The sequence below is a fragment of the Scyliorhinus canicula genome, chromosome 6 (assembly GCF_902713615.1).
Source record: "Scyliorhinus canicula chromosome 6, sScyCan1.1, whole genome shotgun sequence".
In the NCBI taxonomy this organism is placed as follows: Eukaryota; Metazoa; Chordata; class Chondrichthyes; order Carcharhiniformes; family Scyliorhinidae; genus Scyliorhinus; species Scyliorhinus canicula.
In genome coordinates this window covers 221,100,326-221,112,607 of record NC_052151.1, presented here as the reverse complement: position 1 = coordinate 221,112,607, position 12,282 = coordinate 221,100,326, and the positions used below count along the sequence as shown (strand labels likewise).

The 12,282-nt window shown below is 44.2% G+C and overlaps 5 non-coding genes across 5 annotated transcripts; all 5 read right to left on the bottom strand.

The window, feature by feature from the left end:
* Window positions 1-3,157: 3,157 nt before the first annotated feature.
* trnak-uuu lies at window positions 3,158-3,230 on the bottom strand. Its single transcript has one exon. It is a non-coding gene; the product is annotated as a tRNA-Lys (tRNA).
* Window positions 3,231-4,555: 1,325 nt separating this feature from the next.
* On the bottom strand, window positions 4,556-4,628 carry trnak-uuu. The gene has a single exon. It is a non-coding gene; the product is annotated as a tRNA-Lys (tRNA).
* Window positions 4,629-6,933: 2,305 nt separating this feature from the next.
* On the bottom strand, window positions 6,934-7,006 carry trnak-uuu. The gene has a single exon. It is a non-coding gene; the product is annotated as a tRNA-Lys (tRNA).
* Window positions 7,007-9,311: 2,305 nt separating this feature from the next.
* trnak-uuu lies at window positions 9,312-9,384 on the bottom strand. Its single transcript has one exon. It is a non-coding gene; the product is annotated as a tRNA-Lys (tRNA).
* A 2,318-nt stretch (window positions 9,385-11,702) lies between these two features.
* trnak-uuu lies at window positions 11,703-11,775 on the bottom strand. The gene has a single exon. It is a non-coding gene; the product is annotated as a tRNA-Lys (tRNA).
* Window positions 11,776-12,282: the final 507 nt, after the last annotated feature.

Here is a 12,282-nt window from a genome sequence, read left to right as displayed (position 1 = left end):
GATCATTGGGATTTAAAATGACCGCCCGAAAAGGGACTTGAACCCAGGACCCTCAGATTAAAAGTCTGTTGGTGTACCGACAGAGCTACCCGGGCACTCAAAAGTGCTGCCCATTGCCACCATTACTGGCTGGTCGAACTTTGCATTGATTAAATTTGGCATTTCCCTCCTCAGTCAGACAATCATTCCCAGTTGGATTTGAGACGGTCCCTCCTGACTCTCAATTACACAACATTCTGAGTCAAGCTTCACTGTGTCTAACCGAGCTGGTTCTTACCTCCGCGCCTTGACATTGAAATGCTCTTTCAATTTGCCTCTTTCTCTGGAATTTGCCTGACTCAAAGTAAAAAAGTTGGGAACTGTCTGCGGCTTTATGGAAATGCAACCATACATATAAACAAGTCAGGTGTTGACAGCTGAGGAAATCCCACTGAATGGATGCTTTGCAATGTTTCTGGATCGAAGATGGTGCCACCAACTCCAGTCATGTAAACCGACTGGGTCGCCACCTGCTGGTTCCACGGTGTAGTGGTTATCACGTCTTCTTTGCACGCCGAAAATCCTGGGTTCGATCCCCAGTGTTATCATTCAGGCTTTTGGACAAGGAGTTAGCAACATTTAAGAAGCGTGCATCATGATTATGACTTGTCAGTTATAAAATATTCACTTCTTTCACCATTATTTTGTCAAAAGGTCCACTACTTGTTTCACAACAACTATATTTCGAAATTTCCCAACTATTGCTCTTTATCTCGTGATCCTTTCCCATCTCAAATTCCCCGTTTGCATCCTGTCCCTGTCCCAACTTTCCCACTGACTGCTTTCTATTCGCCAATTTCTCACTTACGTTCTGCATTTGGTTCTGTGCGGGTCTGATCTGTTAATCGCCATTCTCTCACTTTCTAAACACCCAAGGGCAGCACGGTAGCATAGTGGTTAGCACAATTGTTTCACAGATCCAGTGTCTGAGGTTCGAATCACGCCTTGGGTCACTGCCTGCGCGGAGTCTGCACGTTCTCCCCGTGTGTGCGTGGGTTTCCTCCGGGTGCTTCTGTTTCCTCCCACAGTCCAAATAGGAGCAGGTTACGTGGATTGGCAATGAAACATTGCCTTTACTGTCCAAAATTGGTCTTAGTGTTGGGTGGGGTTACTGGTTTAAGGGGATCGGGTGGATGTGTGGCTTTGGGTAGGGTGCTCTTTCCAAGAGCTGTTGCGGTCTAGATGGGGCGAATGGCCTCCTTCTGCCTTGTGAAATCTATGAAAAATCTATGACCCAATAGCCTTCACCACATCAACAGCGATTCTTTGTCCAATTCCTTCATATCAGAACATTGAAAGAAGATTTCATGTGCATGATAGTGGTGAGTTCTATAAATCCATCACACCACGATAAATCCGCAATTTCAGATGAGAAATAAACAAGCCCTCCATAATATAAGCTCTCATTAAATTCCGATGAAACTGGGTGTGGTGTGGATTTCTGAAACATGCAGTCGATGTGGTGAAGGGGAATCGACAAAGCTGTTGGGAAGGAAGCTCCATGAATTGGACCCAACAAGAGTGAGTGAATTGTGATATCGTTCCAAGTGAAAATGGCGCGTGTTCCTTGGAGGGGAAACTGCAGGCGGCGGCGGAGTTATCAATCGGCACTGACAATACATGTTTTGACAATGAAAACAATACTCCATTCATTACAGCGTCGTTATAAATTACTGTTTCAAAAGATCTGATTTCCCGCCAGGATTCACCATGGATTCAGAAAACAAAGTGAAATGTATTTAAATATAAATGTGATGGAATTGATTGCAACATGACAATGAGTTTAAATTGGAAAGCAGGAAATTACAGATAAAAGTAGCCTCGATAATTGAGGCTGGATAAAATTTTAATTCTATTTGGGAATGCACATTCAGCACGCCTTAAGATACATAATCAGCAGAACATTTAAACAAAATCTGAATATCATAAATATTTCATGCATCATGGTTAGCACTGTTGCTTCACAGCTCCAGGGACCCAGGCTGAATTCCCGGCTTGGGTCACTGTCTGTGTGGAGTCTGCACGTTCGCCCCTTGTCTGCGTTGGTTTCCTCCGAGTGCTCAAGTTTCCTCCCACAAGTCCAAAGATGTGTTTGTTAGGTGGATTGGGCATTCGAAATTCTCCATCTGTCGACCTGAGCATTGTGGCGACGAGGGGCTTTTGACATTAACCACATTGCAGTGTTATTTTACGTCTACTTCTGACACTAATAATGTTGATGATCAAACTTAAAGCGATTAGCAAGAATTTATACTTGCAATTATGATATTACTCATACAATAGAGTTTAGATTATTTGATTTGATTTTGTTTATTGTCACGTGTACCGAGGTACAGTGAAGAGTACTTTTCTGTGAGCAACTCAACAGATCATTAAGTACATGGCAAGAAAAGGAAATAAAAGAAAATACATAATAGGGCAACACAAGACATATAATGTAAATACATAAACAACGGCATCGGATGAAGCATACAGGGTGTAGTGTTAATGAGGTTAGTCCATAAGAGGGTCGTTTAGGAGTCTGGTAACAGCGGGGCAGAAGCTGTTTTTGGGTCTGTTCGTGCATGTCCTCAAACTTTTGTATCTCCTGCCCAATGGAAGAAGTTGGAATAGTGAGTAAGCGTTTGGGAGGGGTCTTTGATTATTCTGCCGGCTTTCCCAGACAGCAGGAGGTGCAAATGGAGTCAATGGATGGTAGGCACATTTGTTTGATGGGCTGGGCTGTGGACACGACTCTTGCTGTCTTGGTCCGAGCAGTTGCCATACCAGGCTGTGACACAGCCAGATAGGATGCTTTCCATGGTGCATCTGTGAAAGGTGGCGAGAGTTACTGTGGACATGCCGAATCTCCTTAGATTCCTCAGGAAGTTATGGCGCTGTTGTCCATTCATAGTTGTTTGGAGATACATGGAGGTGTCCCCCTTGAAATTTGAAACTGCTCACCATCTCCACCTGGGCACTCGGCATACCGCCTCGGTGGGCAATGTCGATGGACAGTGGGATTGGAACAGACAGGGGTTTGATGGGCAGCAGAGATACAATGGGACGATGGGCCTCTTTCCCAGCAGGCGAACTCGACGAGTTCACGTTAGCATCTAGTATTGAGACTTAAAATTATCGCCCGAACAGGGACTTGAACCCGGGACCCTCAGATTAAAAGTCTAATGCTCTACCGACTGAGCTATCCGGGCTCTTGCAAACGTGCTGAGCGCAGCGTCCTTTGGTGGATGGTAGTGAATATTGCATGGTTCAAATTCTGCATTTTCATTCTGCAGCCGTCTAAGTCTGCCACACACATCCTGACTCACTGGCCCAAACCCTAACTTGATTCACGACCGCTCTTCACAATGTCGGAGCTACCCACTTGACGGCAACTCCCATCAAACTCTTCTCTGATTGAGAGCACAAATTGATCATACTGAGCTAATTGCTCATCTAAAGTGAATGCAAAACTTGCGCTATGAGGGAGGAAGGCGGTGGCCTGTGGAGGGAATATTTCCAAACATAAATTTGAATTGAATAAAAAATCACTCGAATTATAGTCTGTTGTTTTGAAAATAAAACACCATCTGTTTCACTAATTCCAGCTGGGAGTGGTTTAGCACAGGGCTAATTCGCTGATTTTGAAAGCAAACCAAGACAACCCAGCAGCACAGTTCAAATACCGTACCAACCTCTTCAGACAGGCGCCGGAAAGTGGCGACTTGGGGCTTTTCACAGTAACTTCATTTGAAGCCTACTTGTGACAATAAGCGATTTTCATTTCATTTCATTCCATTCAGGAAAGGAAGTCTGCCATCCAGATCTGGTCTGGCCTTAATGAGACTCAAAATCCTCAGCAACGCGGTTGACTCAACTTTTGAAATTAGCTATGGGATGGCACACCCATGGCCCATGAGCAAACTAAAAATGCAAGAGTTCAGATCCCACTTTGGGATCCTATGAGATTTGGGTTCTGTTCTTCGTTTGAAAAAAGTCTAAAATTAAAAATCGCTGGCCAGTGCAGAGGGCATTTAACTCTATCTAACCCCGACCTCTGCTTTGCTTATGTTGATTACAGATATTTCCAAAACAACATGGATAATTTCTCTTCTCCACCTGAAAAAAAAATGAGCCCAGGCATTAAAAAAAGTAAATGTAGAATATCCATTTTTTTCAATGAAAGAGCATGTATGACCAATCCACCTAAGCTGCACATCTTTGGGTTGTGGGGGAGAGACCCACGCAAACACGGGGAGAATGTTCAAACTCCTCACGGACAGTGACCCGGGGCCGGGATCTAACCTGGGACCTCGGCGCCCTGAGGAATATTCTTAGTTGACAGAACTTGCATCAATGGAGCAAACGATTAATCTGCATAGTAAAACTTGTTATAGAAACATTCCGCTTGTCAAAACCTATTCCTTTAAATCCACCAAACCTCCATGAATCCGAAATTTCAAATGACAAATAAACAGGCGCTCCATAATATAAACTCTCAGCAAATTCCCTTACTAACATGGGGATTGAGAAGCATCGCCCGAACAGGGACTTGAACCCTGGACCCTCAGATTAAAAGTCTGCTGCTCTACCGACTTAGCTATCCGGGCTCTTGCGAAAACATTCTGGGTGCAGCGACCTTTGGTGGATGGTAGTGAATATTGCATGGTTCAAATTCTGCATTTTCATTCTGCAGCCGTCTAAGTCTGCCACACACATCCTGACTCACAGGTCCAAACCCTAACTTGCTTCACGACCGCTCTTCCCAATGTCGGAGCTTTCCGCTTGATGGCAGCTCCCGTCAAAAGCGCTTTCCTCTTCTCTGATTGATAATACTGAGCTAATTGCTCATCTAAACCGAATGCAACACTTGAGCTATGAGGGAGGAAGGCGGTGGCCTGTGGAGGGAATATTTCCAAACACAATTTTGAATTGAATAAAAAATTATTCGAATTATATTCTGTTGTTTTGAAAATAAAACCCCATCTGTTTCACTAATTCCAGCTGGGAGTGGTTTAGCACAGGGCTAAATCGCTGATTATGAAAGCAAACCAAGACAAGCCAGCAGCACAGTTCAAGTTCCGTACCAGCCTCCTCGAACAGGCGCCGGAAAGTGGCGACTTGGGGCTTTTCACAGTAACTTCATTTGAAGCCTACTTGTGACAATAAGCGATATTCATTTCATTTCATTCCATTCAGGAAAGGAAGTCTGACATCCAGATCTGGTCTGGCCTTATTGTGACTCCAAATCCTCAGCAACGTGGTTGACTCATCTTTTGAAATGAGCTATGGGATGGCACACCCATGGCCCATGAGCAAACTAAAAAAGCAAGTTCAGATCCCAATCTGGGATCCTTTGAGATTTGAGTTCTGTTCTTCGTTTGAAAAAAGTCTAAAATTAAAACTCACTGGGCAGCGCAGAAGGCATTTAACTCTATCTAACCCCGACCTCTGCTTTGCTTATGTTGACTACAGGTATGTCCAAAACAACATGGATAATTTCTCTTCTCCACCTGAAAAAAAATGAGCCCAGGCATTAAAAAAAGTAAATGTAGAATATCCATTTTTTTTAAATGAAAGAGCAATTTAGTGTGACCACCTAAGCTGCACATCTTTGGGTTGTGGGGGAGAGACGCTCGCAAACACGGGGAGAATGTGCAAACTCCTCACGGACAGTGACCCGGGGCCGGGATCTAACCTGGGACCTCGGCGCCCTGAGGAATATTCTTAGTTGACAGAACTTGCATCAATGGAGCAAACGATTAATCTAGATAGTAAAACTTGTTATAGATACATTCTGCTTGTGAATTGAACTGATTATCAATATTAAGCAGAGACACGATGAACTGACGTTTCAAATAGCGTCAAGCTTGCAAAGGTTTCAAATTCTGCTGTTAAAATGACGTTTGTTATCGATTTGCCGAAGTGAGAGTCTGTATGGCTTGTAATAATAATTGATAATAGTGTCCGAAGTAGGCTGCAATTAACACTGCAATGAAGTTACTGTGAAAATCCCCTGGTCGCCACGTTCCGGGGCCTGACCCGGTACACTGAGGGAGAGTTTCCCCACTTACCTCCTGTGTCTCCCGCAACCTCTCTCCCAGTCGAATTCAATTCGCTAACAGGAGCCAGTATCCCACTCATCTTCTGTCGAATGCCATCTGTTAAATACGCTGACCTTGAGATGGAAAATGGGATTGGAACAGACAGGGGATTGATGGGCTTTATTCCGTGTTCATTGCCTCGATGACTTCACGCCAGCATCAATCGTTGATTGATATTAAATGATCGCAGTGCACAAATACGACCAGCTGAAATTTCCCCGTGAATTTACTCACATCCTGACCTGGGAATATATCGGCGTCGTTCCAGGGTCATTGGGCCAGAATCCTGTGACACCCTCGCTCGCAACATTGTGAATGTGCCTATTCCACCAAGATTGGGGCGATTTAATGAAGGAGCTGACCGCCACCATCTCTCGATCAAGATGAAATGGGTAATTACTGTTGGCATTGCCAGCGAATCAAACATCCCGCAAATCTATCATAAAACAGAGGAGCTTTCAAAAATCCTCATGTACTTTACTCCATCAGATTGTTGAAACTTCAGCAAGAACTTTGATATTTGTAGACATGGTTATCTCAATGCACTCCTCGCCCACTGTTTATGCCGAATTCTCCACCAACCTGATCTCATCCAACTCTTCACATCTCCCAGTCCATGTTCTGGCATTCAGTTTTGAATGCACATGGTTCCCAGGTGCCACTGCCTGGTTTCTGAAACTGTGTTTCAAAACCTATTCCTTTAAATCCACCAAACCTCCATGAATCCGAAATTTCAAATGACAAATAAACAGGCGCTCCATAATATAAACTCTCAGCAAACTCCCTTACTAACATGGGGATTGAGAAGCATCGCCCGAACAGGGACTTGAACCCTGGACCCTCAGATTAAAAGTCTGATGCTCTACCGACTGAGCTATCCGGGCTCTTGCGAAAACATTCTGGGTGCAGCGACCTTTGGTGGATGGTAGTGAATATTGCATGGTTCAAATTCTGCATTTTCATTCTGCAGCCGTCTAAGTCTGCCACACACATCCTGACTCACAGGTCCAAACCCTAACTTGCTTCACGACCGCTCTTCCCAATGTCGGAGCTTTCCGCTTGATGGCAGCTCCCGTCAAAAGCGCTTTCCTCTTCTCTGATTGATAATACTGAGCTAATTGCTCATCTAAACCGAATGCAACACTTGAGCTATGAGGGAGGAAGGCGGTGGCCTGTGGAGGGAATATTTCCAAACACAATTTTGAATTGAATAAAAAATTATTCGAATTATATTCTGTTGTTTTGAAAATAACACCCCATCTGTTTCACTAATTCCAGCTGGGAGTGGTTTAGCACAGGACTAAATCGCTGATTATGAAAGCAAACCAAGACAAGCCAGCAGCACAGTTCAAGTTCCGTACCAGCCTCCTCGAACAGGCGCCGGAAAGTGGCGACTTGGGGCTTTTCACAGTAACTTCATTTGAAGCCTACTTGTGACAATAAGCGATATTCATTTCATTTCATTCCATTCAGGAAAGGAAGTCTGACATCCAGATCTGGTCTGGCCTTATTGTGACTCCAAATCCTCAGCAACGTGGTTGACTCATCTTTTGAAATGAGCTATGGGATGGCACACCCATGGCCCATGAGCAAACTAAAAAAGCAAGTTCAGATCCCAATCTGGGATCCTTTGAGATTTGAGTTCTGTTCTTCGTTTGAAAAAAGTCTAAAATTAAAACTCACTGGGCAGCGCAGAAGGCATTTAACTCTATCTAACCCCGACCTCTGCTTTGCTTATGTTGACTACAGGTATGTCCAAAACAACATGGATAATTTCTCTTCTCCACCTGAAAAAAAATGAGCCCAGGCATTAAAAAAAGTAAATGTAGAATATCCATTTTTTTTAAATGAAAGAGCAATTTAGTGTGACCACCTAAGCTGCACATCTTTGGGTTGTGGGGGAGAGACGCTCGCAAACACGGGGAGAATGTGCAAACTCCTCACGGACAGTGACCCGGGGCCGGGATCTAACCTGGGACCTCGGCGCCCTGAGGAATATTCTTAGTTGACAGAACTTGCATCAATGGAGCAAACGATTAATCTAGATAGTAAAACTTGTTATAGATACATTCTGCTTGTGAATTGAACTGATTATCAATATTAAGCAGAGACACGATGAACTGACGTTTCAAATAGCGTCAAGCTTGCAAAGGTTTCAAATTCTGCTGTTAAAATGACGTTTGTTATCGATTTGCCGAAGTGAGAGTCTGTATGGCTTGTAATAATAATTGATAATAGTGTCCGAAGTAGGCTGCAATTAACACTGCAATGAAGTTACTGTGAAAATCCCCTGGTCGCCACGTTCCGGCGCCTGACCCGGTACACTGAGGGAGAGTTTCCCCACTTACCTCCTGTGTCTCCCGCAACCTCTCTCCCAGTCGAATTCAATTCGCCAACAGGAGCCAGTATCCCACTCATCTTCTGTCGAATGCCATCTGTTAAATACGCTGACCTTGAGATGGAAAATTGGATTGGAACAGACAGGGGATTGATGGGCTTTATTCCGTGTTCATTGCCTCGATGACTTCACGCCAGCATCAATCGTTGATTGATATTAAATGATCGCAGTGCACAAATACGACCAGCTGAAATTTCCCCGTGAATTTACTCACATCCTGACCTGGGAATATATCGGCGTCGTTCCAGGGTCATTGGGCCAGAATCCTGTGACACCCTCGCTCGCAACATTGTGAATGTGCCTATTCCACCAAGATTGGGGCGATTTAATGAAGGAGCTGACCGCCACCATCTCTCGATCAAGATGAAATGGGTAATTACTGTTGGCATTGCCAGCGAATCAAACATCCCGCAAATCTATCATAAAACAGAGGAGCTTTCAAAAATCCTCATGTACTTTACTCCATCAGATTGTTGAAACTTCAGCAAGAACTTTGATATTTGTAGACATGGTTATCTCAATGCACTCCTCGCCCACTGTTTATGCCGAATTCTCCACCAACCTGATCTCATCCAACTCTTCACATCTCCCAGTCCATGTTCTGGCATTCACTTTTGAATGCACATGGTTCCCAGGTGCCACTGCCTGGTTTCTGAAACTGTGTTTCAAAACCTATTCCTTTAAATCCACCAAACCTCCATGAATCCGAAATTTCAAATGACAAATAAACAGGCGCTCCATAATATAAACTCTCAGCAAACTCCCTTACTAACATGGGGATTGAGAAGCATCGCCCGAACAGGGACTTGAACTCTGGACCCACAGATTAAAAGTCTGATGCTCTACCGACTGAGCTATCCGGGCTCTTGCGAAAACATTCTGGGTGCAGCGACCTTTGGTGGATGGTAGTGAATATTGCATGGTTCAAATTCTGCATTTTCATTCTGCAGCCGTGTAAGTCTGCCACACACATCCTGACTCACAGGTCCAAACCCTAACTTGCTTCACGACCGCTCTTCCCAATGTCGGAGCTTTCCGCTTGATGGCAGCTCCCGTCAAAAGCGCTTTCCTCTTCTCTGATTGAGATCAAAGATTGATAATACTGAGCTAATTGCTCATCTAAACCGAATGCAACACTTGAGCTATGAGGGAGGAAGGCGGTGGCCTGTGGAGGGAATATTTCCAAACACAATTTTGAATTGAATAAAAAATTATTCGAATTATATTCTGTTGTTTTGAAAATAAAACCCCATCTGTTTCACTAATTCCAGCTGGGAGTAGTTTAGCACAGGACTAAATCGCTGATTATGAAAGCAAACCAAGACAAGCCAGCAGCACAGTTCAAGTTCAGTACCAGCCTCCTCGAACAGGCGCTGGAAAGTGGCGACTTGGGGCTTTTCACAGTAACTTCATTTGAAGCCTACTTGTGACAATAAGCGATATTCATTTCATTTCATTCCATTCAGGAAAGGAAGTCTGACATCCAGATCTGGTCTGGCCTTATTGTGACTCCAAATCCTCAGCAACGTGGTTGACTCATCTTTTGAAATGAGCTATGGGATGGCACACCCATGGCCCATGAGCAAACTAAAAAAGCAAGTTCAGATCCCAATCTAGGATCCTTTGAGATTTGAGTTCTGTTCTTCGTTTGAAAAAAGTCTAAAATTAAAACTCACTGGGCAGCGCAGAAGGCATTTAACTCTATCTAACCCCGACCTCTGCTTTGCTTATGTTGACTACAGGTATGTCCAAAACAACATGGATAATTTCTCTTCTCCACCTGAAAAAAAATGAGCCCAGGCATTAAAAAAAGTAAATGTAGAATATCCATTTTTTTTATATGAAAGAGCAATTTAGTGTGACCACCTAAGCTGCACATCTTTGGGTTGTGGGGGAGAGACGCTCGCAAACACGGGGAGAATGTGCAAACTCCTCACGGACAGTGACCCGGGGCCGGGATCTAACCTGGGACCTCGGCGCCCTGAGGAATATTCTTAGTTGACAGAACTTGCATCAATGGAGCAAACGATTAATCTAGATAGTAAAACTTGTTATAGATACATTCCGCTTGTGAATTGAACTGATTATCAATATTAAGCAGAGACACGATGAACTGACGTTTCAAATAGCGTCAAGCTTGCAAAGGTTTCAAATTCTGCTGTTAAAATGACGTTTGTTATCGATTTGCCGAAGTGAGAGTCTGTATGGCTTGTAATAATAATTGATAATAGTGTCCGAAGTAGGCTGCAATTAACACTGCAATGAAGTTACTGTGAAAATCCCCTGGTCGCCACGTTCCGGCGCCTGACCCGGTACACTGAGGGAGAGTTTCCCCACTTACCTCCTGTGTCTCCCGCAACCTCTCTCCCAGTCGAATTCAATTCGCCAACAGGAGCCAGTATCCCACTCACCTTCTGTCGAATGCCATCTGTTAAATGCGCTGACCCTGAGATGGAAAATGGGATTGGAACAGACAGGGGATTGATGGGCTTTATTCCGTGTTCATTGCCTCGATGACTTCACGCCAGCATCAATCGTTGATTGATATAAAATGATCGCAGTGCACAAATACGACCAGCTGAAATTTCCCCGTGAATTTACTCACATCCTGACCTGGGAATATATCGGCGTCGTTCCAGGGTCATTGGGCCAGAATCCTGTGACACCCTCGCTCGCAACATTGTGAATGTGCCTATTCCACCAAGATTGGGGCGATTTAATGAAGGAGCTGACCGCCACCCTCTCTCGATCAAGATGAAATGGGTAATTACTGTTGGCATTGCCAGCGAATCAAACATCCCGCAAATCTATCATAAAACAGAGGAGCTTTCAAAAATCCTCATGTACTTTACTCCATCAGCTTGTTGAAACTTCAGCAAGAACTTTGATATTTGTAGACTTGGTTATCTCAATGCACTCCTCGCCCACTGTTTATGCCGAATTCTCCACCAACCTGATCTCATCCAACTCTTCACATCTCCCAGTCCATGTTCTGGCATTCACTTTTGAATGCACATGGTTCCCAGGTTCCACTGCCTGGTTTCTGAAACTGTGTTTCAAAACCTATTCCTTTAAATCCACCAAACCTCCATGAATCCGAAATTTCAAATGACAAATAAACAGGCGCTCCATAATATAAACTCTCAGCAAATTCCCTTACTAACATGGGGATTGAGAAGCATCGCCCGAACAGGGACTTGAACCCTGGACCCTCAGATTAAAAGTCTGATGCTCTACCGACTGAGCTATCCGGGCTCTTGCGAAAACATTCTGGGTGCAGCGACCTTTGGTGGATGGTAGTGAATATTGCATGGTTCAAATTCTGCATTTTCATTCTGCAGCCGTCTAAGTCTGCCACACACATCCTGACTCACAGGTCCAAACCCTAACTTGCTTCACGACCGCTCTTCCCAATGTCGGAGCTTTCCGCTTGATGGCAGCTCCCGTCAAAAGCGCTTTCCTCTTCTCTGATTGATAATACTGAGCTAATTGCTCATCTAAACCGAATGCAACACTTGAGCTATGAGGGAGGAAGGCGGTGGCCTGTGGAGGGAATATTTCCAAACACAATTTTGAATTGAATAAAAAATTATTCGAATTATATTCTGTTGTTTTGAAAATAAAACCCCATCTGTTTCACTAATTCCAGCTGGGAGTGGTTTAGCACAGGACTAAATCGCTGATTATGAAAGCAAACCAAGACAAGCCAGCAGCACAGTTCAAGTTCCGTACCAGCCTCCTCGAACAGGCGCCGGAAAGTGG